The 26,995-nt window shown below is 43.3% G+C and overlaps 1 protein-coding gene across 16 annotated transcripts in view; it reads right to left on the reverse strand.

Annotated features, from left to right (window-relative positions):
• RNF182 (ring finger protein 182) overlaps positions 1–26,995 on the reverse strand; it is a 137,861-nt gene that overhangs the window by 104,280 nt on the left and 6,586 nt on the right. For 11 of the 16 annotated variants that reach the window (XM_074987633.1, XM_074987629.1, XM_074987628.1 and 8 more), the window contains exons 3-5: positions 7,781–7,868; positions 4,029–4,293; positions 1,378–1,426 (exon numbers count right to left, since the gene is read on the reverse strand). The gene's annotated coding sequence lies outside the window, so the exon portion shown is untranslated. The remainder of the gene's footprint in view (positions 1–1,377; positions 1,427–4,028; positions 4,294–7,780; positions 7,869–26,995) is intronic. The other 5 variants (XM_074987627.1, XM_074987624.1, XM_074987632.1 and 2 more) reach the window with 2 other exon arrangements.

The raw sequence follows: 26,995 nt of genomic DNA on the forward strand, positions 1-26,995 counted from the left end.
CACAGGGAATGGACCACTTGATAATTGTCTTGTTCTGTTCGTTCCCGCTGAAGCATCTGACACCAGTCGCTGTCAGAAGGGTGGATATATAGAACTAGATGGGCTATTGGTGTAACAGTAAGATGATTCTGATATTCTTCCAGTAATATCATTCCTCTGTACTATGAGAAGTGAAATTAGAAACAAACACATATACCCTCACCCTTTTCAAGCATTGCTTTGTGGAGAGTTAATCCTTAGTCACTTGAAAAGTCATAATTTAATCTCTTTCTAAATCAGTTCTAAGTGTTTTAAGAAAATAAATCAGCAAATAATTGGTCTTGAGAGAAAAACAAATCCCTCAGAGAAATGTGAACTAACAGTTCTGAGTGCAAGCCAGAGAGCCAAGAACTCACACACCCCTTCTTTGTCTTGAACACTAGCTTCTTCCGTAGCCTACACAAAGAAAAAATTGCCACCTACATTTTCCATATGTTCTTAATTCCTTTTTAATACTACTGATTTATATATAAGCACTTTTTCATCTTAAGGGAGCTCTTAGTGCTTGACAAATGTGTAAATAATAAACCAGGGTAGAACATATCTGCACTGTAAAACACAGACATGACAATTACATGCAAAAACATACTACTAACCTATTGAATTATTCTGAGAGTCCCATTATTCAGGTTCACTTTTATTGCTCATTTTACGACCAAGTTATTCATGGACAAGTAGAGGTTTTCCCTTTTTTAAATGGCCCCCTCCTGCCTAATTCATTCTGTGATGACATAACCTTGTGTTTGTGAAATTGTGGTCATTTCCATGATGAATTGGATTTGTCAGACCCTGGACTGTGGTCTCATAATGTGCCATATCATTGGATTTGTTTGTATTAAGACTCCAGTTAACTGAATAACCTCCTTGTCATTTATTGGAAAGAGTCCACAGCTTTATTAAGTTACATAATTTACAGCCAATAGTATAATCAATAAAACTTTAACAAACATGTAACCTTAGACAAACCTCATATATTGATTTATTTAAATATCTTATAAGGTCTGTGTCTAGCTTGAAATATAGTCCCAGCAACAGCAGCTAACCTTAAAGATACATGATCTAAGATAGAAAAAATTATCTGCTTGGGGACAACTCAGCCATCCTTTAAACCCTCAGCTCTGTGCCAGAACTGTCATCTCTCTGAGCCTCCCGGTCCCATATAGCTGTAAAGCTTTCTACTCTCCCAAAACTCAATTTCAATGCACACCTCTTAGCTTCATCTCTCCCACAGGTTTCAGGGACTCTCCCTGACTTTCTTTTTTCTACCGTTGAAGATGGGGATGTCTGGGGTCCCAAGGGCACCAGAGGAGATCCTCTTTAGCTTACATCAAAGCTTACCTTAGACTTTGGAGGAGGTCTTCATACTTTCACGTTGGCCTTTTCTCCCCTGTGAAAATGCATCGTATTAGAAAATGTATCAACTAACATGAAATTAATATGAATTTACTCAGCATGCACAAGGGACAGTTATGTTTAAAAATGAATTAGCTGGCCATGATTAAGCCTAAGGACAAGAGGATGAGATCCTAAACATAATTAAAATAAGCTAATGTATTTTAAGACCTGACTTGTCCCTCTCTATACTGACCATCATTTAACATCAAGTAACTGTGACATCCTGGGATGCAATCAAGATTAATAAGAAGCTGTGTCACCCCACTCTGCAACCATGGGTGCCTCAAAATGCTTTGCTGCAGTAGCTTCTGCCTGGCCCACTCCCAGACTTCCAGCATGCAAGTCACACCTGGAGTGCCGACGCGTAACTGCAATCTGACAGCCACACTTGGGTCACAGTCTGGCTTTTACCTTTCCGGGTTACATCTGCTGGGTGACTACAACATACGTCCAGGCCTGGATTATGCTCCCTCCCCCTCAAAAATGTATGTCTTGTACTACGCACCCCTCTCTTGATCAGTTCAAATATATTAAATCCATTATTCCTTTAAGGTAATAAATATACACCAACTCACGACATTAAATGTCCCAGAGACAATATCTTTTATTGGACCACTTTCTGCTGATGAGAGAGACCAGCTTTCAATACACACAGAGCTCTTTGTCACTGCGTATTTAGGGTTACCCGGACACTTTAACTCAAACACGTTGGATTAGATAAAACAAAAACAACAAGTTTATTAGCTACAAAGAGCTAGATTTTTAAGGGAGTATGAGCAATGAAGCAGAGGAGTGAGAAAGAGATACAAGAAAAACAAAGATAAAATGCTTTCTGTTAACTAACATGTGCCTAACATAAACAATATTAGATTTGAAGCAATATTTCTCATCCCATGCTTCTAACAGCATTACTGACAAACTTCTAAGTCAAGACCCCTCCTCCCGAGTCCAGCATCTGCTTCTTTTATCTTCTCTGGTGCAAAGATGGTCAGGGAATGTGGAGCAGTATCTGGGGTGTTTGCCCCTCCTTTTTATAGCTCCAGTCCCCCTCTTTAAAAAACCTTTCCGGCAGAGAATCACAAAGGGTTTGTGTTGCAGGATGTTCTCTTCTGCGTTTTTTTCACCTGTGTATGCTCATGTACAAGTTTCCATTTGTCTCCTCTCTTACCCCTTCCCGCTTGATGACTGTTTGCCTTAATTTGCATTTAATCAGTAAACACCCACTCTTGTTCATGACGGAGCTGTTTGACTACTTTGGTGCTGCAACAATCTGGAGTATGCATTTTTAATATCTGAGGGGAAATTTAATAAAAAATCTGCTACATACATTTTACCATGATATTTCCAATCACCAAATTATGAGTTTTGACACCTCACAAGTCAGATCTCGTACAGCAATTATCACGACAGCATGTAGAGGAGGAATACAGAGATGGATTCCATCAAAGTAGGTGAGACTCCTAACATGATCTATTGTGTTAAATTTATTTTCCCAGTGTACAAAAGACCTCTGATCTCTGATGAGTGCAATTTAGAGGATGCTATCTGTAGAGATGCAGTCATGGAATTGATACAACCTAGAAACCTAGTACTTTATTAATCCCTACTTACTTAGTTGCAAGTTTATGAAAAAAACCCAGTAGTGTTTGCTAGGAAATCCACATACATCATAACAAGAGAGTTTTGTGTCAATGGGAATTTCACAAGTAATTTAAATCTGGGTAAGTCAAAGCACTAGAGAAAGGAATATACACTCCTGCACTAGCATTATTCTGAGCAGATTGTTTTAGGAGTCTTTTACCACTTAAAGTTGAGTGGGCTTGTGAACATTACCAGGATGATATTTAATATTAGGAATAATTAAGATGGTTAATGTCATATGGGTTCCAAAATATTTTTATAAGCTACAGCCGCCATTTATTTTGAAAACTGATATAGACTTTTTTTTTTATGGGATCTGACATTCATTGCTGAATGCTTTGAAAGGTTTTATTTTCAAAAGGGATGTGTGAGAGATGCTTCAGTACAGCTTCCCCGGCAATGTTGATGGTTGGTGTTCAAAGTTCCCAAGAACACTATTGTTCAACAGCCAAAGCTGCTCTTTATTAGATCACTATAAGACGAGTGCCTGGAGGGAGTCAGAAATGAATCGAATTCTTTAGATGTAAATGATTGTGTGGGGCCATTTTGGTTTAATAGATACCCTGGAGAGGTATCCTAGTGAAACATGGGAACTTTATTATATGAATAATTGTTTAGCTAGAGATTTTTATCTCATCAAATTAATGATTCACTAGGGGGCTTATGCTGGAAAACAAAGGGAAATTTTAGATTATTAGATAAAAATGTTGTAATGGAGCCATGTACTGAGATGGTCAACAAAGATTTATAGGCTTGGAGGTTAAATTGTTTAATATGAACATTATCATTGCCCTGTAGACACAGGGCTGCCAGCAAGCTCAGAATTAGACCTTCTGGGTGTCTCTACCCTGCAGCTGGGAGTGAGCCTACCAGCCTGGATGGATAGACTCATGCTAGCTCAAGCTGAGCTAGCTAAAAATAGCAGTGTAGGAAGGTGGGATTCTTAAACTCACCTGACCCACTACTTTTGAGCTCAGATGACTGGATCAAGTCTCTGCTGGAGCCACTTTTAGCCTGCAAGATTGAGTAAAGCTCTTCTTCTTGGACTGAGCCATCAATCGACAGACCTCATCTTCTATGACGCTGTTGTTAAGTGACTAAACCAATTCTTGATCATCAGAGCTGATTACAGATGTCACATGAAAACTCGCCAGCTGCCAAGTATTGCATGTTCTTTTCAGGTCCTACACTTTTCCTGTAGTGGCTGGATATGCTGACCTGCAAAGCAATTAAAACCATGTACAATGGTTTGATACCAGCACAATCTGTCCTGAACTAGAGTTTCTATCACTGGGAGATATGCTGCATAACTTCATGTTCACCTTTAAGATATCTTTGTAGCACTTATGCTGAGCACCAATAGAGCACTTTCTATGAGCAAGCTGGCCAAAGAAGACCATCTTTGGTACCCATGCACCATCCATCTTCATAACAAGACCATTCCAGAGAAGCTGTCTGTTCATAAGTGTTAGTTCCATGCCCATGACGCCACACAGCTGAAGAACCTCCATGTTAGCAATTTTGTCCCACCAATTCATGTGGGCCATCTTTCTCAGACAGTGCATATGGAACTGATAGAGTTTCAAAACATGGTTGGCAATAGATTGTCCATGACTCCAAGCCACACCGCAGAATATTCAGGATAACTGCCTGATAAACTGCTACGTTGGTATGGAGTTCAATATCGTGGTCATTTCACAGACATTGGGCTTGTTTAGTTTGGAAAAGAGAAGATTGAAGGGGGACATGATAGCAGTTTTCAGGTATTTAAAAGGGTGTCAAAAGGCAGAGGGAGGGAACTCGTTATGCCAAACTTGTTCTTCCTTGCCTCTGAGGATAGAACAAGGGGCAATGGACTGAAATTGCAGCAGTCCAAGTCTGTTGACACGCTCTGCTACCTCAGAAATATACTGAGGTATATACATCATGGGGAGGTAGCAGAGCGTGTCAACAGACTTGGACTTTACCAGCAGCCATAATCAATGGAGTGCTGGGCTCTTTCCAAACCTCCCCTGCTTGCAGGATGTTTTCTCCCTTTCCTTGATCATTCCCCACACCCACTGGGGGCCTCCCAGCACTTTCCAACATGCCAATGGCAAGCCTCCACCTTGGTCAGACATGCTCTTTCTGGTCTCACCAATGCCACCAGCAGAAGTAGTCAGTCAACCACTTGCCTTCAAGGGATTATAGGCAACCAAATAATGGATGCTTCAGTGGAATAAAAGGGTTTTTCTTGTTTTTTTGTCCTCCTTTGAACACCTATATTGAAGCAGACAAATTTTGGAACTAGGTTTTAAAGGAATCTAGTCTCAACGAAACAATCAGCCTAAATATGAATTGCTACTATGCCAGTGGGTGAGATTTTCCCATCAGCGTAATTAATTGACCTCCATGAAATGGAGTAGAACAAAACCTCTAGCTGACACAGTACTATCTAGGCTGAGAGTTAGGTTGATATTACTGCATTTCTCAAGGATCTGGATTTTTCACACCCTTGATTGAGGTAGTTGTTGTTCTGTAGTGTAGACTTGGCCTAAGAGATGGTATCTGCAATGCCCCTTTTGGTCTCAAAGGCTGCGTCTACACGTGCACGCTACTTCGAAGTAGCGGCACCAACTTCGAAATAGCGCCCGTCACGTCTACACGCGTCGGGCGCTATTTCGAAGTTAACTTTGATGTTAGGCGGCGAGACGTCGAAGTCGCTAACCTCATGAGGAGATAGGAATAGCGCCCTACTTCGACGTTCAACGTCGAAGTAGGGACCGTGTAGACCATCCGCGTCCCGCAACGTCGAAATTGCTAGGTCCTCCATGGCGGCCATCAGCTGGGGGGTTGAGAGATGCTCTCTCTCCAGCCCTTGCGGGGCTCTATGGTCACCGTGGGCAGCAGCCCTTAGCCCAGGGCTTCTGGCTGCTTCTGCGGCAGCTGGGGATCTATGCTGCAGGCACAGGGTCTGCAACCAGTTGTCAGCTCTGTGGATCTTGTGTTGTTTAGTGCAACTGTGTCTGGGAGGGGCCCTTTAAGGGAGCGGCTTGCTGTTGAGTCCGCCCTGTGACCCTGTCTGCAGCTGTGCCTGGCATCCCTATTTCGATGTGTGCTACTTTGACGTGTAGACGTTCCCTCGCTGCGCCTATTTCGATGTTGGGCTGAGCAACGTCGAAGTTGAACATCGACGTTGCCGGCCCTGGAGGACGTGTAGACGTTATTCATCGAAATAGACTATTTCGATGTCGCAACATCGAAATAAGCTATTTCGATGTTGGCTGCACGTGTAGACGTAGCCAAAGAGAGCTGAGGGTGTTCAGTGTCTCTTGGGATTTGGTCCACTATGAAGGACCAATAAACTGGATCAAACTCCAGCTCAAATCCTATGATGATGTTAAAAGCTCCTGATGAGGAGTGTAATACACACTTCACTTACTATAGCTTCAGAAATAATGTCAGAAGATGTGAATTTAAATTCCTCTAAATGCAATTAGAGTTGACAAGATTTCTCATGGTGAAAGACTGGGTTAAAACAAGAGTTAAAAGTTCCCATCCAGTTCATAAAGCCTTAGGTAGCTATTGGCAATATGACTTAAATTAATCAAAACAGGTAAAAGCTAATGATCCACTTGGGAACAAAGTTAGCTCCTTAATGAAAGAAATGGAGTTAAGAAATTATAATAGAATATTAACAGATGTGCCCCCCTTGGAAATTATAAATTTGCAAAATCCCTTTATGTATATATTAGTTTGAGTCAAATTATCACTAAATCTGACCCTGGAGATGTGATGTGAATTTATGCATTACAATTTGTTCAGAGGGAGGTGAATAACTTCCCTGAGGTGTTTTAATGAAATAGGAAGGGTGTCAAAGAACATTTTCCTGAGTTAGAGACTGAATATGGTTAAAAAAAAATCCAACTTTCCATTGTATTTTGCCAAATTCTTTTTAAAAATCCTTGATCTCTTATGTGAAGTTGGATCCATTGGAATAACACCCCCACAGGACACATTTGAGTATACCATAGAGGGCCCAACCCTGCTTCACTCGCCATTTATAGAGTCTTGATCTTGGTCTACACTGGGAAATTAATTTGAATTTAGGTGACTTAGGTCGAATTTGTAAGGCATCAGTCCACACTACAGGAGCCATTCCGTCGACTTTAAGGGGTATCAAGGTCAACTTTTGTACTACTTTTCATGAGGAGTAACACCAAATTCAATCTTTCATGGTTGACCTTAGGGTAGTCTAGATGGAGCACTGTGAAGTTTGACATTCGTGGACTCCAGAATGTGTCCCACAGTACCCCAATGTGACCACTCTGGCCATCACTTTCAGCTCCACTGCTCTCCAGCTGTGGAAGCAGCAGCCTAGGAAAATTTGAATGGCATTTCCGGATTGGCCAATGTGGCAAGTAGAGTAGACAGCAGTATATCTGGTATGAATTCTCAGGGTTGCAGACAAGCTCCAGCATGGAGCATGCAGGAGATCCACAACCTCATTGTTCAAGGGAGTGGTGGGCACTGTGTGTAGGGGGATGAATCTGTGTTGGGAAAACTACAATGCAGCAAAAGAAACGCAGAATATACACAAAGATCTCAAAAGGCATGGAGGAAAATGGGTATCCTCGGGACACTCAGCAGTGTCACATGAAAATAAAAGAGCTCAGGCAGGTGTACCATAAAACAAAGGAAGTAAACTGACATTCTAGGTACTCACCACAAACATGCCTCTTGGAGCAGCTGTGACCCAAGCACTGTCCCCAAACAGACTGTGGACACCTCTGAGGAGGTTCCTCAGGAAGCCTCTGGCAACAGCAAAGAGGATGTGGTGGATGAGGAAGAGGAGGAGGAGGACAATAGCCAGAAGGCAAATGGAGCAGCTGATCTCGCTGACAGCAAGCAGCTTTTGTAATGTTGGATCTCATCACCTCCTCCAGGGCCTTTCATAGCTAGACCCTGATGGAGGAAAAGGCACTTGAGGTGAGTTCTAATTTTTATAATGGTACAAGTGGGTTAAGGCAATTGATTGTGACCTGTGGCAGGTGCTGTGCCTACACTTTCTGGGGCCCCCTAAACAGCTTGTTAATGTGTCTGGGGACGGAGCTGTGATTCTCCTTGCACCTCTCCATAAAGCTCTCAGACGGGTACTCTGTAATTCTTCTCACAAAGTTTTTGCGGAAGCCTGCCTTATTCCGACCTCCTCAATTGGGCATCTTTCTATTCCAAGCTGTCAGTAAGTAATCTGGCATCATGGCACCACTGAACAGTTTTGCAGTAACTGGCTGGTGCCCACAATGAGTTAGCATCCATTCCTTATCAATTTTTCATATTCAAAGCAGACTGATGGCTCTTTTTGCAACCTAGAAGCAGCAGGAGAAGGAGCATGAAGCTACGAAATGACCGCACAAGCTTCTACACCATGCTCCAATCACCCTCCCTTCTCCAGGCTGCTAGAGGAAGGGAAATTTTCAATGGTCCAGCAGAGTGTGTAGTAGAAGACTGCAAGAGACATAAAGCCCTGACAGCACAACTGCGCTGCCGTGCTACCCCCCCACCCCCACTGCCTTTTCTTTTCCCATGCCCCTGGAGAAAGGGAAAGGCTCAATGCCCCAGTAAAGGGGAAAGAGAAGCACATGGTGATAAACACTAACAAAGCCCCTAGGCACCACCCCCCAAATGCAGAAACTGCTCCTGCAACCACAGGCTTGGAAGTATGCCCCAATCTGTGCCTTGCTATGTCTGGAAGCAAACTCTGTCATGCGGGTCCCTTAAAATCTCTGTGTAGTATCTGCTGCATAAGAGGACACTTAAAGCTGCACAGGTTCCATGTCAGCTTTGCAATGGCATTTGCATCGGCATGAAAAAAGGCTGCAAAAACCTGACAAAGGCTGCAAAAACCCCCTCTGACATTGCTTTCCAAAGGGACGAGGAGGAGACAAGTGCCTATGGGATGCTGACAACCAACACCCAGAATGACCCATGGCACATTTTTGTCTCATCGCACACTGGAACAGAAACCCACAATGCAATGGGGAAGCAGGACTGTGGGATAGGACGTTAAACCTAGCAATGATAATAGGGACACACTCCATTGACTTTCTTTACCAGTGTAGACATGAACCTTCAACTTTACAAAATCAGGTGCTAGAAAATTGACCTTAATGAATTTGAGCTAATTTCCAAGTGTAGACAGATTATTGCTGTTGATTTCAGTGGGAACGTGAGCTGGTCTATCTCCAGAAACTGAAGTGTAAAGGTAATTTATCTATATGGTTCAGATGAGTGAGAAACCATAGATTCCTCACAGTTTAGAGAAATATCAGTGTAAAATTACAATGAAAAAATTAAATCAGGTGGCTGAAGCTGTGATTACAAAGAATTTATTTTAAAAATTTGTTACTGTTTCTAGCTAAGAACTTTTCTTAATTATTTGTGAAGAACACAAAAGCCACTGAGAATTACATGAGATAAGAACTAGATCCAAGTCATTCTTACACATGCTGCTCACATCCGTATACAGCTGGTTTTTGGCATTATGAGTCTGCGAAACTTTTAGGCCATTTATTTAGCAGCATGAGATTTGCATGAAAATAGCAAAGACTTTCTTCTTTTAAAAAAATACCATCATTCTAGCATACTGGCATCCAAAGGCCAAGGAGGATGTATAAGTTCTTATTGGAGAAACAAGGCAGATGAGGTAGTACCTTTTATTAGACCAACTTCTGCTGGTGAGAGATCAGCTTTTGAGCTTACACAGAGCTCTTCTTCAGGACTGGGAAATGTAGTCTGGGGGAATGTCTACTTTGCAATTAGACAGCTGCATCTGACCTGTGCCAGCTGAGTCACACTTGCTAGACTTGGGCTATGTCTACAATAGAGCAATCTGTCGACAGAAGTTACTGGCAGAAGATATCTTCCAACAAAACTTCTGTTGACAGATTGCAGCCAGATCTCAGGGCAGATCGAAAGAGCAAGCCACTTAGGTCAACAGCGAGAGACCAGACTGCTCTGCCACCCTACCGGTAAAATGGCCAAGTGGAAGCAGAGCAGAAAGGGCTGTCCGGTGACCCGGCAGCCCCGTCTGTTGACGGAGGGCCCCCAGAACGTCCAGACTCGCTTTCTGTTGACAGAGACCTTCTGCCCCATGAGGGAGTGGCAGAGCACTGTCAACAGAAGTGCTGCATTCTGTTGATTTAGTATTGACAGAACTCCTTGGGAATGTGGATGCTGTATGGGTTTTGTCAACAAAATTCTCTCGTGTGGACATAGCCTCAGGCTGCAGGGCTGTTTAAAAGAAATATAAACTTTTGGGCTTGGGCTGCAGACTGAGTTCAGGGATCCATTCACCTTGCAGGATCTTTCAGACTCATTCTGGCCTGAGCCCAAACATGGACTGTGTCACAATGGCGACGTCTACACTAGCCCCAAACTTCGAAATGGCCATGCAAATGTTTACTAATGAAGCGCTGAAATGCATATTCAGCGCTTCATTAGCATGCAGGCGGCTAACGGGCTGGGGAATGAGCTAATGGCTAATGAGCTCATGGGAATAAGGGGACTTCGAAGTAGGCGGGGTCCTTTCGAAAAAGAGCCCTGTCGGGATGAGCCGCACGGCAGCGAGGCGCGTCAATTTTGAAGTGCCGCGGCCGCCCGCATGCTAATGAAGCGCTGAATATGCATTTCAGCGCTTCATTAGTAAACTTCGAAATGGCCATTTGCGTGGCCATTTCAAAGTTTGGGGCTAGTGTAGACACGGCCAATGAGTTAGGTGGCACAGGCCTGCCAGGGGGTTTTAATGGTAGTGAAGACAGAGCAGGTCTACAATATATTGATACAACTACATCTACATGAAAAATCTATCCTCCTGAGAGAAACATTTATTCTGACTTAGCCCACATATAGCCAGTGCGCAAAGTGCTTCTCCCATTGACACAGCTACCCTCTCTTGGGGAGGCAGATCAAAAAGCCCACACCCAGGGTGTCACAACTCAGCACAGAGCAGGTAGCTAGGTACCTATTTCAAGGGACGATTCGAGGGAAGTGATAGGGAGGAAAGTCAGGGAGGGAGCAGGAAAGGCAGCTGAGGGGGATGGGGCAGGAGTTGTTAATGGGTTATAGATTGTTGCAACAAGTCATAAATCCAGTGTCTCTAATGAGTCCATGACTTTTGGAATCTCTCTGGTAAAGTTATAAATTCAAGCTCCCAGGCTTGTCTTTTGAAAGTGTTGTGCAGGTTCCCTTTGAAGATGAGGACTGAGAAATCAGATACTGAGTAACTGCTTTGCAGAAAGTGTTCGCTCACAGGTGGCTTGTGAGGCTTTTATTATCTTCCTTTGTTAGCTCATGCAATAGTGTAGCGATTGTCTGGTTTCACTCAGGCAGCTGTTGACAGGGTATTTAGCTCACTGCATGAGGTACGCTATATAGTGCAATAGACATGCGTAAGATCCATGACATTTGAAAGGTGTTTGGGTGGTGGCGGGGTGAGCATTGGAGCAGTGGTGATCTGTCTCCAGGTTTTGTATCCTCTGTGCTATAAGGATCTGACTCCGCTTTGAGTTGGTGAGTCCTAGATGGTGGGCGGGGGTGGGCACTTGCTTTTCAGCTGCCTCCCAGCACGAACGGGGTCCTGAGCAGTTGGCATTTTTCTTCATAGTGGCTCTCCAAAGAGCTACCACAGGGGGAAGGGGGGAATTGATGAACCATCGTGCCAGCTGGGACTCAGGCAGTCTTGCTGCTTGAGCCTCAGCTGGTGCAGGGTCATCAATTTCCCCTCACCTGCGATGACTCTGAAAAGATCCACAGCCAGGGGAAATTGGTGACATTTCATGGCACACTTGGACAGTTCCCATGGCACACAAGTGGGCCGCAGCACACTGTTTGAAAACCACTATTTCAGGGAACAAGAGCACGTTGGGCTGGAGGTCACAGGGGAAGAGTGGAAGGCATGAGGGGGCCTTCGGTTGGAGCATGGATGGGACAACACCTGGCTTTTGGAAGAGGTTTAACCTCTCCTGGCTTATAACTATCTCTGCCCATGATGACCATAATATTAGAATATATATACAGTAAGAATCAGGGCCTTTATAGATAGATCTCACTGATCTTTACAAAGATGAGTCAATATTACAATCCTCATGTTACAGATGGGGAAACAGGCACAGAACAGTAGCAAGACTAACCTGAAGTCACAGTAGAGTTCAGCAATGAAGAGAGAAATTAGTGGTGTTTGAAGGCTGGAAATTCTGTTTTGCAAAGGGTTTTTGAAATCTGGATTCTTTCCTAACCAGAATGAAAACTGAAAATGTAGAAAGTCTTCAGAATGGGTAATTCTGAAAAGATTTAGCTTCAGGTTCACTGAAGTATTGTTTTGACATATTCAAAATGGTTAATCTGATTTTTTTAAATGTGTATTATAAGTCATATACAACATGAAATAAAAAATTAGAAACAATTGTTTCAAAACAAAGAAATAAAATCAAAATAATATTTTTCAACATTTTCAGAGTTTTTTCTCCCTCATTTCTTCCATAATAAAATTCCAGTAAAGTCAACATCATTTCTTTAAGTCTTTTTGATTTTCAGGGAACCACATATTCCTGAGGAATATGATTTGTTCATATTTTTTCTGACCAGCTTTATCAGGAATAAAACATGGTGAATATGGATTAAAAAGAAGGGTAGCATATTTCTGAGTGACAGTTATATGGAAATAGTGTTAAATTAAAATAAGTTCTCTTTTATACCATCATTAAAATATAATCGTCCAATTCATGGCTAGCTCCAATATTAAACTGTACTGAATTATTAATATAGGATCTTATTATTTAGATTTAATACCTGGATTATCTCAGGCTATCATCATAACAGGTATGTCTGCAAGAAATCATAACATTAATAATTGCCATTAAATTTTTCTGTCATTTACTGGAATCACTATTATGTCTGCATGAATTGAGCAAGGATACACACTCCACATATTTGATATTTACACTTCATTCCCCTGATTCTTAATATGCGCTTAGCTCCCTTTGTGCAAAATGAGAAAGATACGGCTTCCCTACTTCATGGGTGTGTTTTAAGAACCGATATATTAATACTTCTGAGGCATTCAGGTAAAAAGGTGATGTGCACCATATAAATAAGTACCTACAACAGAAAAGGAGCTTTTCTGCATTTGACTGCTGTGTGGCATCTAGTTGCTTTGGCATTTTCCTTATTGCAAATTCCTTGTTATTTGTTTACCGATTCTAGAGCAGGGGTTAGCAACTCCTGGCATGGGTGCCAAGACTGGCACACAAGCCAATTTTCATTAGCATGCAATGTGGGAGCACAGTCCCACACCTCCTCTGCCATTCTGCTCGGAACTTGCTCAAAGCTGCCACCTGTGGATTAACAAAAGACCAGTTAATGCTACCAACCATCACATAAATGGTAAAGCTCTGCAACTTCATTAATTTATAAATAAATTATTATTTAATTAATGAAGCTGTTGCAAGTAGGACTATTAGTGACTTTAAACACGATCACTGGCACTCGAACTGTACATAAAAATCAGAAGGTCAAATTTTGTCACTTCGCCTTGGAAAGATTGCTGACACCTGCTATACAGCCTGTTTGCTCAGATGTAAGAAAATAGATTTATAACTATTACTAAAGTATCTCCTTTACTCAGACTCAGCATCCAAGGCAAATTCTTGCATAATAGTGAACCTCATGGAATACAATGTTTTCTGATTCTGAAAAAATATCTTTAGGGAATTTTAGGGTTAAACTAGAATGTGTTCCACCACTTCAACACATGGGGCTTTGATCGAGGAGCACATAGATCAGACAGGCCAGAGCTATATAGACAGTTTAAGGCAGCAATTTCCAATTTTTTGAGAATCATTGCCCACCCCCACCCATACCTGCCTGCACCCCCTGCTTCCCCTGGAGCCAGGGATGGGCAGTGACTTGAGGGGAAGGTGGGGAAGACATGAAGAAGGGTAAAGGGGCCAAAGCCGGGGTCTCAGTTGAGGGTGGGTCTGGGGATCGGAGCAGGGCTACTGTCAGGAGCTGAGACTGGGAGTGAGGGCAGCATTGGAAGAACAGCAGCCATGCCCATGGCCAGCTGCAACTCCGCTCCTGCTCCTTCCCCACAGCTTTGGCCCCAGGACAAAAATGGAACCATGGCCAGTGGCTGAGGGTGGAGCCTCAGGCCCCTAACCTGCAGTCTGGATCTGAACTGTGACTTGTCTGGATCTGGCCCTGGAGGCTCGGAGCTCCACTCCCCAGCATCTGACCCACAGGGGGGCAGAGGGTGGGGAGCCCCGAGCCTTGCAGAAATGATCAGGCAAGATAGGGTTGGATCCAAACCACTGGCTCTGCCTGGCGGGAGCAGGAAGCAGCAGCTGCAGTGTTGCTCTTTCCTGTGCCGCTGCTGCCATCACTCCTGCTCCCCCTCCCCTCACTGGGGGAACAGCACCTCATGGCTCCCTGGAGAGGCTTTTCTCTCTATCTCCTGCAGGCACTGCCCCTCCACTGCTCTGATTGGAATTCCGGCCAATCAGAGCTAAGGGAGGGCGGAGCCCAAGAGAGGCTTCGCGAGGGATGTTTCTCCACACTGCCTTTCCCCCCGCATGGGGCAGCTGTGGCAACCCCATCATACTAACCCCCCACCCAGCCTGCTCCTGCCTGGACCCCCACCCTCAACAGCTCCTGTACCATCCCTCCCACCCAGACCCTCCCCCTCCTGCCTGCCCTGATCCCCTCACCTCTGCCCCCAGCCCACTCCTGCACACACCCTCCCACCCAGACCCCCCCCCCACTGATTCCTGAAACCCTACCATTTGTGGTCACACTCTGGGTCCCCAGAATAGTTAATTTGGCCTGGGAAAGCCCTGAACCACAGTTCTCGCTTCTTTCACCCCCTGCCCTTGGTGCTGGAGCGTGAGGGGAGTGAGCTGTCTTAGTCAGGGGCCGCATCAGTGAGGGTTTTGTGGGTTGGGGGGCACATTATTTATTTATTTATTTATTTATTTATGCTTCTCACTTTTATGTGGCCCACTGACTGATTTTTCTGTAGGTCAGTGGCCCTGACCCAAAAAGTTTCCTCACCCTTGACTTAAAGTGTCACGTCTAAGGAGCACTATCAGTCTGTTATAAGCACAGCATGAACTAGCACTTATTCAGGTCTGACACTGAGATGCAGGCCCACCTGGCGGCTGTTTGCCCCAGAATCTCATTTGCAGGGACCCCCAAACCTAATGGCATTACAATGTGGCCACCTCCCCTCATTGTTCTGCATGCCTAGTTTTATTATTATTTCTTAAATGTCTTGAATCTTCAATTATTTTTGTTTTTGTTTTGTTTTCATTCAGGAAAGGCTGGTAGGAGGGTGGGGGGACATGGCAAAGTGTGGGGAGCTCAGTTTCACAATTTGTCCCAGGCTCCCCAAGATTTCCATGCCACACTTGTGGGAAGCAGAGAGACAGAGTCATTTGGATTTGGAAACATTCTGTTGTCTATTCACATTTTAAAAAATCCTTTTTCGGGGGGAGGGGATTTTAGAACAGGCAGATAACTTACAGATGCACAAAGGATAATCCATTAAAGCCATTCTGTTCATTTGGATACCCTCTAGGCAAAAAGAATCAAGGATAATAAGCACATTAAAACACATAGGCTACGTCTACACGTGCAGCCAACATCGAAATAGTCTATTTCGATGAATAACGTCTACACGTCCTCCAGGGCCGGCAACGTCGATGTTCAACTTCAACGTTGCTCAGCCCAACATCGAAATAGGCGCAGCGAGGGAACGTCTACACGTCAAAGTAGCACACATCGAAATAGGGATGCCAGGCACAGCTGCAGACAGGGTCACAGGGCAGACTCAACAGCAAGCCGCTCCCTTAAAGGGCCCCTCCCAGACACAGTTGCACTAAACAACACAAGATCCACAGAGCTGACAACTGGTTGCAGACCCTGTGCCTGCAGCATAGATCCCCAGCTGCCGCAGAAGCAGCCAGAAGCCCTGGGCTAAGGGCTGCTGCCCACGGTGACCATAGAGCCCCGCAGGGGCTGGAGAGAGAGCATCTCTCAACCTCCCAGCTGATGGCCGCCACGGAGGACCCGGCAATTTCGACGTTGCGGGACGCGGATCGTCTACACGGTCCCTACTTCGACGTTGAACGTCGAAGTAGGGCGCTATTCCTATCTCCTCATGAGGTTAGCGACTTCGACGTCTCGCCGCCTAACGTCGAAGTTGGTGCCGCTACTTCGAAGTAGCGTGCACGTGTAGATGCAGCCATAGAGACAATCATAAAAATTTACATGCATGATTACAATATTTTTTGAAAGCACTTTTCACATTTGTTAATTAAAAGTGTCCTTATGAACATCAAAAGACTGTTTTCCACATAAAAAGGCAAAAACAAAGGACCCCTTGGCCTTATTTCTGGTGACCATGTGAGATTTCTAAAATCTGAACTCTCTCTTTTAAATGCACTGAATTGTTACTGACACATTTCAGCGATTTTGATGAGAATATCAGATGTAAACTATTAGCATTAGTTGATGGTACCAGAATTGGAGAGAGACCGAATAATGAGCAACCAATGCAGCTGATTTTAAGTAAGTGGGCCAGTAAATAGAAAATGTAATTTAAATAAGGCAAATGTTACATAATAAATCTCGAGGCAATGAACCAAGACAGAGAGAGCACATTTTAAGTGGAACAGTAATTCAGAATGAACTGACCAGAAAAGGAATTTACTCTAGGGGTTATTTTAGTAAAAACCTTTCAAATCATTAGGCCAGTGAATGGCTCAAGCACAAAAGGCAAATTGGAGGCTGGGGTGAATCAGGAAATAGAATATAAATCAAAAGAAGTGATAATATTATTGCACAAGGCACTCCACTTTGTTTGGCACACTGTGTTCAGTCACCTTTTCAAATGGAAACGGAATTGTTGGCCCGGGGTGGGTGTAACTTAGGACAGCCAGAATGAGTGCAGATTTTTGGAAGATTTCTTGTTGGAAAAAAATAGAAATGTGGAACGTATTCTCTGGAGGAGAGGAGCAAGGCCATCCCCGCCAATATGCAAACTACACAGCCACCTAGGGCACCATAAAATTTGAGGCTCCAAATTACCCCACTTTCTGTGGTGCCCTAGGCAGCTGTATACTGCGTACGTGGTGATGTCCCAATCCCACCCATGCTCCATGCCATCCCCTGAGCTCTGTCCCTGCTTCGCCCCTCCCTGGAGTGAAGTGGCCTGGGGTAATAGCGAGGGGTCTGGTGCTGGCAGCAAGGGTCAGCCCAGCCTCAGCACTCACTGGTGGCAGTGGGAAGTGGAATGACTCCTCCTGGCTGTGAGACTGCCCTTGGCCCCACCCCTTCTGGAGCCCAGAGCCAGCCCCCTGCTCCCCACCTTGCCCTTGGACCCGCAGCGGCTGTCAGCACTGCTGTCTCCATGTGGCTAGGATTTCACCCTAGGTCTGGATTTGACTGAATAAATCTAAGGCTAAAGACTCCTGAATGAAATCCATACAGTCTTCAGCAAGTCATATAAAATGTATAGTAACGTAATTTGTGTGACCAATTGAACAGGGTTGAGGGGAAGAGGCTCTGTGCATCAACTGAGGGCAGGCAGGACACCACACCAGGAATTTTAGTTTTCTCTTTAGAAGATCATATAATCATAAAAGAAGGTGCTTGACTGTATGTAACTGCCCACAGGTGGACTCCAATCTGGGACCTCTGCATGTCTCACTACAGTTTAAGCTAAAAGCCAGCTGGCTCTCAGCCACCGTTGTGGAGGAGACTCAGGCTATGTTTAAGCGGCAGGTTTTTCTTCAATGTTATCTATTTCGATGTTCTAACATCTAAATAAGTAGTGTCAGAAAAATCACATTCACACACTCTCAGCATTGGGAACGGGAGCGTTCTCATTTACAGCCACAGCACTGCAAAAGAAGTTGAGCCAATAATAGTTGTGCTTTATTCACACACATTCCTTTTCAACCTTGAAAGAGAGGGAAAGGAAAACAATGTAGACAAGCCCTTATTCTTTCCCTCTGTAAGTGCGCCTTTACATGGGACAGTGAACCATATCCCTATGTATACGGGTTACATATAGCTGAAATCCTCATTTGAACAACAAAGGTAGTAAAACCACATCAAGGCCAAGATTCAGTAAAGAATTTAAAGGTGTGTTTCAGTCTTCTTTACTTCTGCAGGACTTCAGCACACATGAGATGCTCTCCTTTTCCTGATCTGGGGCTTAAAAAGCACAGTCATGCAGTCCTTACTCACATACAACTGATGATGTCAATGCAGCTATTTGTGTGAGGCACAGCTACTTATCTAGGAAAGGGCTGTATGATCATGTTCATATTTTTGATGTTCCTAGGGCAAAATACACAGTGAGCAAAACATAACTGTCTTCCTCTTCAAGCCCCCACCCCACTGAAATAAAGGATATATAAGAAGGTTTCTGCCACTTTTTACCCACAATATTAGCCTGTTATTAGGCATTTCAAAAGGGCATATGAATATGTCACTGTATAGACCATGTTACAATATAGATTTTATGTTCTGAAATTTCCACTTCATTATATCATTAAGTGATACCCACTTTCACTACAGATATAAGCTTGAAAACCACGCATTCTGTGGTTGGTTCCATATATTTCTTGACAGTTGACTATATGGGAGCAAATATTTAATTATAAGAATATTTAATTGTAAGTGGCTCACTTTCATGTCATCATGAAAGCATGAAATATCCAATTCATGGATAGCTCCAATATCAAACAATATTTAATTATAAACACTGAATCTTCTTATTTAGATTTAACATATGGATTATCTCAGGCTAATTTTGTAACTAGTGCCTTGTTGCCAAAAAGTTAAGAATTACAGGGTCAGGCAAATTTCCCTGGAAGTTTTTCTGTCTTATCGAATTCTCTGTTATGTCCACATCATTTGAGACATGATTATGTACTCACCCAGGCTAATTTTGTGCCACCAGTTGGTTGTTTTCAGGTGAACTGCTTACTTCATGCTACTGTAGCTTTAAAATTACATTAAAATCATGTAGAGCTTTGGATAGAGACTCTTCTTTTCCTGTTAAAATTCTGAATAAATAAAATAAGGGTATGCCTATACTTACTGCGGGTTAAACATGCTGAGACCGATCCACTGGAGTTCGTGTCAAAGGCGTGAAAATCAATCAATCTCCCTGGGCTTGGCTGTCAACCCTAGTACTCCATGCTGCCACATGGAGCAAGGGACATTGGCATAAGCCTGAAGAGCCCTGATCTACACCAGCAAACAAAGATGATCCTGATACATCAATTTTAGCTACCCTAATGGCATGGCTAGAACTGCATATCTGAGATCAGCTTTTATCTCTAGTGTAGCCCAGGCCAAATGACTATTACTCCCAGGCCATCACCTCTGAAGGCTTCACTGTAGTCAATGAAGTTCATGTAAAGAGGTGAATTCCATTCTACAGATTGCTCCTTGTCGAGACAGCCTTCAACAGCGTACACAAGGAAACCCTCTGGCAGCTGCTCTGGTATTACAGCATACCAACCAAGTTAACAAGCCTCATTAAGAACTCTTGTGAAGGAACGACCTGCAAAATTTACCATGGGGGGCAGTTCACAAGGAGCTTGAAACTGAAGTCTGGAGTCCAATAAGGCTGCTTGTTGTCACAATTCCTCTTTCTCCTGGTGACAGACTGGGTCACAAAGATGACAACAGCAGCAAAAAGAAATGGAATCCAGTGGACACCCTGAATCCAGCTGGATGACCTGGACTGTGCTGACGATCTGGCACTTCTGTCCCACAGCTACTGACAGATGCAAAAGAAGACGTCAGACAGTGCTGACATCTCAGCTACAGTTGGTTTGAACAACCACAAGGGAAAAACTAAGATCTTGTAAATTAACATCAGTAGCATAGAGCCAGTCATACTTGGCAGCAGGGCACTGGAAAAAGTTGAGGTCTTCACATACCTGGGCCACATCATTGATAAAGAGGGGGGCCAATGATGCTGATGTGAGAGTGAGGATTGGGACAGAAATGGGTTTTCTTCTCATGAAAAACATCTGGAATTCTAAGCAGATCAGAACTCAGACTGAGATCAGGTTATTCAATTCCAATGTCAAATCAGTCCTATTGTATGGAGCAGAAACTTGAAGAACAACCAAGAGGACTGTCCAGAAAATCCAGATGTTTATGATTAACTGCCTCCTTAAAATGCTTCAGATCCACTGGCCATACATCGTCAATAACCAAAATCTGTGGCAACTGACTCACCAGCTTCCTGCCAAAGAAGAAATCAGGCACAGAAGATGGCAATGGATTGGACATACCCTTAGAAAACCAACAACCACCATCACAAGGCAAGCCTTAAATTGGAATCCAAGAGGAAAAAGGAAAAGAGGGCAAACAAAAAACACCTGGCATAGAGACCTGAAAGCAGACACTAAAAAGACAGGATATATCTGGTCAGAACTAGAAAAGGTCGCCCAGGACAGGGGACACTGGTAAATGGCATTCAATGACCTATGCTCCAAGATGTAGGAGTGGACGGGGCTTACTACTACTATTACATTACTTCTGAATCCATAGCAACTCCCTCTCTTGGAATGAGAGGGTTGCCAACTCTCATGATACTATCATGACTCTTGAGATGGTTAGAAACATATATACATGAGAATCTCGTCTGTTTTTGTTCATCTTTTTATTTAAATTAGTCCTTATGGTTGTGAAGAGAAACTTGACATTTTTACCTAAAAATACTCTAAGGCTGGCTCTACACAGAGCTGATCTCCTGGCAGCTCCATGCTAATGAGGAGCCTCACAATTGCAAATGGCTGCTCATTAGCTTGGTCCCACCACTCATTAGCATAGCAGCATGAGATCTAGCTCTTGGCAGAGGTGGGTGCCGACAGTAAAGAGGCCATGTGGCTGTAACCCTGCTGACAAAAAGCCCCTCTGTCACCAGCCCCTTATGCCTGAAAAACTGGCAATGTGCCACTTCATGCCTCCCCATATTCAGGGTAGTAAGCTCTTGGTCTCACCCTTTGAGTCTCTCCCTCCACCCCCCACTGCTTTTTCTTTATCATAGGTTACCCTCATGGACAAGTCCTAAAGGATGTAACAACTTACAACCATTCTATAGGTTTGAATAGAGAATTTATCTCCGGTGAAGAATTCTATAGGATATCACAAATAACATATAGAAAATGTCTAATATCTATTCATTTATACAGTTTTCAAAGTAATGTTTATAGAACTCTGTTGATTTCATTTTCTGAGGCTTTGAAGGAGAACCCAGTTAATTCAGAGGGAGCACACAGCTGAGTCATTACCCTTTCACCATCACTTTTCCCTGAAAAATAATACTGAACAATCTGGACTCAACAACTTTATGATTAATTATATTAATATTATGATATTAATAATATGTATTATATATTTGACATTAATGTTATAATATTAATATACTAATTACTATTCGAATAATATTAATTATTATTCTTTTTTCATCTCTTCCTCTCTAACAAAGTGAAAGTTGTCATTTTGGGATTCTGCCATAAAAAGGATGAAGCAGCATGATGCTGCTGTTACGGGCTAGGAGCTAAAACATTTTGTGCAGGTCAACTCTGCTCCTAGGCAAAAGTCATATGCAGTTCTGACATATGCTTTAACAGCCATCTACCTTCTCTTTCCCTGCCCAGTTTCCCCTCTCTTGTGATTCCTCCCACACAAGCCTTCATGTTCGGTCCAACTTGATTAAAAAGTTTCTGTCATTTTAAAAAAAGCCTCTTTCCTCACAGTGGCTTCTTTGGTCAGAGAGCCAATTGTTTTTAAACAGTTCCTGAAAGGAAGCAGCAGTACTTTCTGGCTTTTCTTTAGTCTCTTCTGTTAAGAGGTCCTACACAGAGATGTTTCCACTCCAGAGCTCTTCTGGAAAAATGTCCTGAAGCATGCTCTGTGAGAGCCGCCGACAGCATCTCTTCTAACTGGCTGCTGCCTGTTGCTAACCCACGTGACCCATTTTCAGAGCACATGATCTGACGGAGTCAAGAAATGCGCCGGTCGTGACTGGTCTGCAAGTTTCTAGGCACTTGAATAGACCCAAACATAGGGAAATCAGACATTTGTTTTAATTATAATTCAGGTTTGGTTCACCCCTACAAAATCACGCTGCTCTGAAGCAGCTGCACTCCAGGAAGACACAAGATGGCAGTGTAGTTCTGTTTGTTTATTCCAAAGGCCAACAACGAACAACATTCTAATCTCCTTTGGTACTTGTCTGAAGAAGAGCTCTTTGTAGCTTGGAAGCTTGTTTTCCACCAACAAAAGTTGGTCCAAAACAGATATTACTTCACCCACCTTGTCTCTACTATCCTGGGGGCAACATGGCCACAACAGCATTACAAATATACTTTTCTAGAAAAAGCCATGAATCAAGTATACATGTCAGAACATCCGTGAACTTTTAAAGTCTCTTTGAAATTCAAACGTGAATTCAAATGTAAAATACACAGCTGGCATCTAGCCCTAAAACAGGCCAAATCATAATCCTTGGTCCACACATTTCAGAACCTGGAGCAGGAGGGCTTTAAAGCTGGATCAAAATTCTACAGCTTAGGCCATCTGTATTTAAATTACCATTAACACAAAAAAGTGACTCAATTCATTATCTTTTAGGTTGGCAGTTCATTATTTGGTAATAGTTTTGGGAACTCATCCACATCTCAGCCAGCCAAGCACTTAATGGGTGACTTTCAAAACGTGCCACAAAGGAAAAAGCTCAGAGAGGGGTTTCTATCCGATTAAGGTATGCAATACACTGCCTATTTATAATGGATATCAATACTGCCAACCAAAAGGAAATGCACAACAATCAGAGATTCAGGCTGCCTTTTCCAGTAGGCAGACTGATTCTGGTTGCCTATCGCCCCTTTTGAAGTTTGTGTTGTTGCTGCTCGAGGCTCTGTCTCTATGGCAAAAGAACTAAATTTAACAATACTGACTCACAGCTTAAATTTCACTGTGGCCAAAACAGCTTCCAACATGGGTAGAAGCTGAGGTCAAAGCACATTTTTTAAACATGATTTGGCCAAGTCCGGGAGGATGTAACAAGTGTCTCATCTGTCGCTCTCTTTTCACTCATTGCCTTTTGACCCTATTCACCCTAGGCCCCATGACCACATTCAAAGCTGTTTTCAAACAGCGTTACAGCTGAACGCAGTGGAGAAATGGCTTACCTCCACATGGCTACAAACGGCTTGCTTAGTTAGCAACAAGTGCTGTGGGTGGGCAGGCAGAGCTGGAAAGGGCTCTTTGTTAAGCAGGCACACAGGTCTGTGGCTGTCTGGTATCAGCCCGGGCAAGCTTGCACTCTGAAGCCCCTGCTGTCACAAAGGAGGTCCCTTTTGAAACATGATCCTCTCTCTCTCTGTCTCTCCAGTTCTGCTCAGTATTACATGAACACAGTTAGAAACTCTGCTGTGAGGAGAGCCTGGGAAGTAGCTTCTACTAGCAAGGAAATGTTGTTAATGTTTTTTTTCCAGTTTCTGCCAGTTTGGCAACAGGGCTGACAGGGTGGCAATTACTTCAAAGGGACCTGGAACTCCTGGCTCCCGCTACTGTGGGAGCAGCAGTGGCCAGAGCCCCATCCCCTTTGAATTGCCGCTGCAGCGCCACTTTGCACTGCTCTGAGGGCTGGGGGGAACCCCAGCATCACAGGGGCAGTGCTCAGGGCAGACAGCCCTTGGCCCCACTCCTTCTGCCCCACCCCATCTGGGCGCATGGAGCCAGACTCTCCCCCTGCAACTTGCCACAGGGCCATTGTGGCTGTTGGCCTCCGTGTTTGGCATCTTTCTCTGCCCAGTGCGGAGTGGCTTAGTTTCTGTAGACTAGCTCCGCACCAATCTACTATATCATCTATCCATTCCCTGTGGGGTCTGCCTCTCCTATTCAAACCATCCATTATGGCGAATACCAGAGTCTTGATTTTTTGTTTGTCATTCATTCTGCAAATATGCTCAAATAGTTGTAGCTTCTGTTTTATAACCTTCTGCAGCAGGTTCTCTTTTGACTGTATCTTGCTATATAATTCCTCACTGGTGACCTTCTGCATCCATCCTATTCTCAGAATCTTTCTATAACAACTCCTTTCCAACGCCAATATTCTTTTTTTCGAATCTTTCATTATCACCCATGACTCACATCCATACAACATGCTGCTGAATACATGTTTTCAAGACACTCAGCTTCATTCTTAAGATAATTGCTTTTGCTTTTCCAGATCTTATCCACCACCTTCAAACTTGCTCTTGCTTTTGCTATTCTAGTCGCTATTTCCTTCTTACAGTCTAGATCATATGTTATATTGCTCCCCAGATATGTGAACTTCTTTTCATTTTCTAGTTCAATACCATTGACAATGATCTTCCTTCCTATTTCCTTATCTCCATATACCACTGTTTTTGTTTTAACAATGTTCATAATCAGTTCGTACCACTTCCCTTCTTCATTTAACACCTAAACCATTTTCGCTACCTTCTCTTCATCTTCCTCAATGATAATATATAATCTGCGAACCTCAAGTTGTTAATTCTTTTCCTGTGCACAGATACGCCTTCTACCTCTTCCTTGATCTTGTCCATCGCTCTCTCCAGATGTGCGATGAAGATACTTGGCAATATTAGATCTCCTTGTCTCATACCTCTATTTATTTTAAACCACCTTCCCAACTCCCCGCATGTTCTCACTGCTGCCTCCACATTGTCATTGATATCCTTCAACATCCATATCAGTCTGCTACCCACTCTGTATGACTCCAACGCCACCCAAGTCACTTTCTGATCTATGCTGTCAAATGCCTTTTGAAAATCAATGAAGAAAGCGTACGTGTTCTTGTTCTTTCATCGAGCTTTTTCCACTATCAGTCTTAGTGCCAATATCTGCTGTATGGTACTTCTATCTTTTCTGAACCCCACGTGCTCGTCACCTGTATGTTCTTATATCTGCTATCTTAGTCTCTTAGTCAGTATCATCATCAGCACCTTGCCTAAATGACTCATCAGGGCAACCGTTCTGTAGTTCTTGCACTCCAATGTACTTCCTTTCTTGGGTATTGTCACTAGCACAGATCTTGTCCATTCCTTACATGTCTTCCCTTCTTTCCATGCTATATTACATAGTCGGTGTATTTCCTGAATCATGTTTTCTCCACCATATTTGATCATCTCTCCTGTGATCTTATCATTTCCAGGGCTCTTGTTGTTCTTTAGTTGTTCCACTAGTTTTTCTACTTCCTCCTTCAAAATATCAGCCTTGATTTTGATGCTTGCGGGAGATATCTCTTTCAGTTCTTCCATCAGTCTCTCTGAGACACTCAGGTCCAACTGTGTTTTGTATAGATCGGTGCAATATCTCGTCCATCATTGCACAATCTTTTCCCTGTTCATGAGCACTTCTTCGTTCTCATCTTTGATCACCATCTGCTTTGGTTGCCATTTCCTATTAATATTCCTAATTGTTTTATACATCTCCCTGTGCTTACATTCGCCATAATACCTCTCTATATCTTTACATTGCTCCTCTAACATTCCTCCTTATCCTTTCTGGCTAGTTTCCTTACCTCATTGCATTTCACCCTATATTGCTGTTCTGCCATCTCAAAAACATCTCTTCTGATCTCAACGCTCTCTTCTCTTGAAACAACTTAATTGTCTCCTGGGTAATCCACTTCTTATTGATTTTTCTTCTTCTGGAACAGTCTGCTCAATTGCCTCTTCTATAGCGATGGCTATCCCTGCGACTCTCTTATCTAGGTCTTTCTCCGTGGCGATATTTTTAATCTTCTCTTCCAGCGCTGCTCTGTACGCATTCCCTGTTCTTTCCTCACATAGCCTCGCCACGTCTCTTCTTTTCTTAAACTGTGTCTTACATTTTCTTTTGAGTTTTATCTTGATGTTTATGCTCAACAGACTGTGGTCTTAGTCTATATCTGCTCCTTGGAGAGTTCAGCACTGCTGTACTGATGTTATCCATCTTCTTCTTATCAAAATCATATCTATCATGTTCTTGGACTTCCCATCATTCAATCGCCATGTCCACTTCCTACAGTCCTTTTGTTGGAGTCTTGTGTTGCAGATCACTACTTCATGCGCTGTAGCAAACTCTAGCAGTTTCTCACCTCATTTGTTTCTTTCTCCATATTCAAACCATCCCATGACTCTCTCCCAACCTTCGTTATCTGTTCCAACCTTCACATTCCAATCTCCTCTGAAAATCAACACATCTTTCTTCGGTATCTCCTCCACTGTCTTTGCAAGTCTTTATAGAATAGCCCAATCTCTTCCTTTGTACTGTCCAATGTGGGTGCATACACCTGAATGACTGAGATGTTGAACGGTTTTTCTTTGAATCTCGCTACCGTCATTCTTGCACTCACCCGTTTGTATCCTAATAATGCTCTTCTTGCTGTTTTGCTAAGAAGGAATCAAACTCCTGCTTCATGCTTAGTTCCGTTTCCTGACCAAATGACTTCGCAACTGCATATCTCTCCTGATCCTATCCAGCTCATCTCTGCCAGTCTAAGTATATCGCCTTGGTATCTCTCCATCTCCTTCTGAAGCAGCTCTAATTTTCCAGTTGCCCACAGTGCTCAGACGTTTTATGTTCCAATGGATAGCGCATGTGCTAGTTGTAATTTTCTTTTGGTAGTCAACTTATTGATCCAACCCCAATCGCTCGATTGGTATCGTGAACCTTGTTTCTCCAGGCAATGTCCAAGCTGACATCTCTTATCATTTAGTTGTACTGGCATCAGATTTCATTTGTATTGGTGTTTGATGGTCAGTACATTGACACGCATCTCACTAACCCTCCTCCTTCATCAAGGCTTGGGACT

This window comes from Carettochelys insculpta, chromosome 2 (assembly GCF_033958435.1).
Source record: "Carettochelys insculpta isolate YL-2023 chromosome 2, ASM3395843v1, whole genome shotgun sequence".
Lineage (NCBI taxonomy): Eukaryota > Metazoa > Chordata > Testudines > Carettochelyidae > Carettochelys > Carettochelys insculpta.